Genomic DNA, 5497 nt, shown 5'->3' on the forward strand with positions numbered 1-5497 from the left:
GGAAACCATTTCGCACTTCCTATATTTACTAATTTAGGAAGTGCGAAATGGTTTCCAACTATACAATTATACATTTGTAAAGTATAACCAAAGCTGTCATGTTTATGCAGTTCTCAGAAACTCATCCCTTCAAGTTTATTCGAGAAAGTTTCTAGTGACCTCTGAACTAGCTGGCACTCACAATTAAGTCTAATATATTCGATAGAGACCCAGTCGACCTAAGTCCTATGTCAATTCTATAGGATATATTATTCCAATGCGCAGAGCCTATTGGGAATAAAGGAACTACACTACATGGCACCCAACGTTTGGTAAGGCACTGATTTAACGCTAGATACTAGAGTAACTCAGTCATGGTTTTCTCAGAGACCCCTTTTTCTGTAAATACTCCAATAGACATCTGAAGTGGGTAAAAGGATAAAATCCGCCATAACAGAGTAGGACGAAAAATCCTATGTATTAGTTTTGTGGTTAGTTCAACGTTGAAGGATACAGTGTTCCAAAATATTGTGCACCTTATCTTTGTTTCCTTGAAGCTTGCTCTGCAAACTTTCAGTCAACAAAATGACTGAAAATGAGAACGGTGGAGCTGCAGCAGCAGCCCGACCAGGCTTTGACGTTACAGGGTTTAACGAAGACGACACAGATGCCATAATCATCCCGGAAAATTTGGGGAAAAACATCACTATGAAGCTTATAACAAATGGCCTACCATCAAGAGGTGGTAGGGTAATTTTTGTCATAGAGGCACACGAATATCGGCAGACAGAGGTATTCTATTCATGGATTATCTTCCCAGAAGGAAATTCAACAACAGATGTGTTCCACTTCTACAAGATAGAGGAACCTCCAGCGGAATACACTCATTTCGAGGATATTGAGATTCCATTAACATACCAAGAGCATGCGCTCTGGTTTAAAGGTGCCCTACAACATCAAAATCACATTACCAGGCACCGTCCACTAGATAGGCCAGGAGCAACATGGCCAGTATTAGCCAGCTATACACCACATCCTGACATTGAAAGAATGTCAGATGCAGAACTATTGGTTCAACTAAAACAATTAATTAAAATACATAAACAATTGGTTCAATATGTCATGCGGACTTTAACAATCCAACCTGCTATAAGGATTCCACAACACACCCCTCATCAGGGGAACACATATAAAATTACACCACAGACTATACAATCAGTCATTGGTAAATTACCCGCAAAAAGGGAACAAATTCCATTCTGGTTAGCTCAAAAAATTACTCAAATAGAGGCAGTATTTCCTGATAGTGCATCTCATGAGAAATATAGGATTCTAACAATCTGTTTACCAATGGGGATCGCACCACACCTTGAGGACTGTGACACTTGGGGTACAGTCTTTGCTGCAATCTACACAAAAAGACATGGGGCCTCATTTATGAGGCTGTGCGTCACTTTAACGCTGCCGGTGCGTCCCTTTTTTTGACGCATTAGTGGCGTAAAAAATGCGCCTTGTTGCGCCATATTTACAAAGTGACGCATCTATGTAGATGCGTCACTTTGTAAACCCTTGCGCCACATTACACCTGCGCCAGGTATAATGTATGCAAGGGGGCGTATTCACGCAAGAAAGGGTCGTAGAAGTGACGCAGTGAAATCTTTGAGATTTCACTGCATCACTTTTAGGACGCCATTGCGTCAAAATCTTGCACCTGCCTCACAGCAGACGTAAGACTGACGCTGGACCTTTCACATGGGGCTTGCCCCATGTGAAAGGACGCATTGCTGGAGTTGCGTCACTTTTTTGTGACACACTCCAGCAATGCGTCACTTTTGCGCTTACAGATACGTCAGGAATACTGATGTATCTGTAACTCTTTGCGACATAATGCGTCATACATTAAATATGACGCATCAGGATTGTCGCAAGGAGTGCGCACTGAGAAGTGACGCATCGCTGCTTTCACGCAGCGATGCGTCACTTCTCATAAATGAGGCCCATGGTGTTCTGTCTATGGCGGTAATACCAGACGTCCTGAAACAGATTCAAAATACGGGGCAGAACCTGCTTTAAATCTGGGTATGATATTACTTAAAGATTTCAAACAAGTCTCAGCTATAATATTAGCTTATATTAAAGGTGAAGCAGCATCCGTGGCAATCCGCCAAAAACTAAAAGAACTTGATGTAGCTGAGCAACCTTATGAACTGGCCAGAATAATAGAGAAATCCTATGAAGAACTAGGTAGAGATAGTTTGGGTGGGAAACCAGCAAATCCCCAACTAACAGAAAATCCTGAAAAGGTCTTTATTAAAAACAGTCTCACTACTCCTAAAAAGAAGCGGGAAAACACTTAACAGACACCTCCTAAAGAGAAGCGTTCTCAATCCAGAGGTAGGCCTCCTCAAAAGGAGCCCTCTGAAAAGAGGTATAACCTCAGGAGCAGGGATAATTTGAGAAAACCTGATAGATATCAAGATACTGATACACGTTCCTCTCGTACCTTTCATACTTCCTCACAGAAATCGGAAAGAAGAGGACGATCAGAACAGAAGGAAGAACGTGTGAAGCTCAAAGACGATCAACACATTCAGAAAAATAAGAAAACTCAATTCAGCAAAAAAGAAGGTAGCAGGTCTAAAAATCAGACATGCAGAGGATCTTGAGGATACAATTCAAGAACGGGGAGTGGGCTCAGACAATGCTGGACAGCGCAGCAGAGGTAACCATAGCTCGCAAGATCCTGAAGTACTATCTGGAGACAGTGGACTTGAATGAGTACATTCAAGTTGAAACTGCCGATACCGGGGTTAGTATACCCCATAAGTTATATGAAGTAACGCTCTGGATGGAGGGGGACATAACTAGGAAAATAAGAGCACTCTTTTGGGAGAAGGTCTCTAAGGGTTATGACATTCTTCTAGCTGAACAAGACTGGCCACCTGTATTTGTCAGGGAGTGCCCACATGGCGAAGACATCATTATGCCAGCCTTCTCAAATCATATTCCAATTCATAAAAAATACAACTATGCCAGAAAATGGGCAGTAGCCCAAGCACCAGCATTATATAAAACTCATGTGGGTTTGGGATGAGGATTCTCCTAACTATAAGTTCCAGTTAAAAAATCAACCAACTGCTCAGAGGCAGTATCCAGTTAAGCAAGAAGCTAAAAAACAGGTCAGGGAGATCTTAGATCAACTTGAATGCCAAGGGGTGCTTGAAACATGCACCTCACCAATGAACAATCCTTTGTTTCCTGTCTCCAAACCTGACAATATATATCGTCTAGTTTTGGATTACAGGCATTTAAACTCTTGTTGCAAAACTTTTGCAATACAAAATGCACACAGTGCAGCACTAATGAATAACATTGTGCGTAAAAAAAATAAAACCACATTGGATATTTCTAACGGTTTCTTCTGTCAAAACATGGCACCAGAAAGCAGGTACTTGATGGCTTTCTCAATTATGGGGACAGAGGATCACTTCTGTCGTCTTCCCCAGGGATTCAAGAATAGTCCAGGGTAATTTTCAGCCAGAGTAACAGAGTTACTACAAACGTATCTTATGTCGATGACATCTATCTAACAGACGATGACTTGGACAGGCACTTGAACAAAGTGAATACCATAATACTTGGCTTCGCATCTGAAGGGTACAAATACAATTTTAAGAAATCACAAATTGCCCACCTCAACATCCTAATCTTAGGATACGAACTTTCAAGTGAAGTATCCTAAGTGAAGGCAAAAGCTTGAAGTAAAGAAGGCAATAGCCTGGCAGCAAACTTTCTAAAGAAATGTGCGCTGCTCCAAACTCCAAAAACGCTGAAAAACTTACAGTCAATTCAAGGTTTCCTGATTTTGGGAAGAACTTACATTCTAAATTACGCAGAAAGGGTTAAAACTCTCTACAAATTACTCAAACCTGATTTCAAATCAACTAATTGGACTCAAAAACACACAGAAATTTGGCGTTCAGTGCAAACAGACATGTTAGCAACAACACATTTACAGACACTCTTAGACGTACCCAACCTTGTAATCCAAATCTTCCCAGGGAGATGCGGATTCACGTGCTTAACCTTTAATGAAGGAGAAAAAGTACCAATAGCTTACAAATCACACTTGGACACACAAGCTGAAATGAAATTCCCTTCTACAGAAAAAATTCTGACAGTGGTTCGAACTGCAGTAACAAAAGAGAGAGCCCTGCCACAGGGAAAACGCATAATGATTGTTATTCCCGTACCTGCCCTAGAGGCAGTGACAAAAGCAAGAATTCCGAATGCAAAGGCTTTACATCAGAGATGGATACAATGGGTTAACTCTCTTGCTGCAACAGACGTTGAATACGTTTTTGACCCCTACTTGAAAGCTCAAGAATTTCTACAATACGAACAAGAATGTCCTCTGCCTACTGAGATTCTGCCTCTAGAACAGTACAAATGTATAACTTATACAGACGGATCAGCACAGCCCGCAATTGGGGGCAAACAGGCTTATAGTGCTGCATGCGCGATTGTTAAAGGTCGCTGGCGGGATGGTAAATTCAGACCTTTGGTCACAAAAACGCAATCTCTCGGAGAGTGTACAGCTCAGCGAGCTGAACTCCAAGCACTCAAGATGGTGGTTGAAAATATCGATTGCGAAGTCCCCACACTCATAGTGTGCGATTCGTATTACTGTGTGCAATCTTACAATGAATACTTGCTGAACTCCATTCAAAACGGTTTCAAAGATGCAAAGGTGGCACAATCAAGCATAAGTTGCTTTGGGAACAAGTATTTCAATTACAGAAAGAACTACAAAAGACTCACGTCATCAGCGTGATGGTGTTCACGTTGCGGGGAATTCATTGGCTTCTGCTCAGAAAAGACGGTTACTGCAACAGCTAATCGCCTGCCTTCCCTCAACGCGGCTCCGAAGAAGCTGTTGCAGTAACCGTCTTTTCTGAGCAGAAGCCAATGAATTCCCCGCAACGTGAACGCCATCACGCTGATGACGTGAGTCTTTTGTAGTTCTTCTCCCCAATACACGCTTAGGCTCATGAGGTCTTATAGTTGAGAACTCTAAGTTCTATCGCCAACTGGGCGCAACTGCATTCACTAACATTAAAACATTGTTAGGAATATTACACATTGTGGTAATTATTTTTATACACTTTTACATTGTGCATGTGAGTAAGGGGAGAGTAAGTGCATAACCCTTGTCCTGAAGAAGGAGGCTGTGACCTCCGAAACATGTTGACACCTTTAATAGTGGCTTTTGATACCTTAACTCGTATCTATTAAACCACGCCCTGCACTTTTTTTAACAATACCAGCCGGGGATTAAATTAAAAACATTTTTTTCCTCCCACGTGCCAGGTATTTTTTAACTTTTCACTTTTTTTACCTCACCTCACTCACACCATTGTTACATATACACACACCCCCACACATAGTTCACTTCCAAGTGCTCCTGCGTATCCGCGAGTCGTAGCACGCCGCATCCCGTAGAGGGGTGCGAAGGCCC

This window comes from Lissotriton vulgaris, chromosome 3_1, assembly GCF_964263255.1.
Source record: "Lissotriton vulgaris chromosome 3_1, aLisVul1.2, whole genome shotgun sequence".
Taxonomy (NCBI): Eukaryota; Metazoa; Chordata; class Amphibia; order Caudata; family Salamandridae; genus Lissotriton; species Lissotriton vulgaris.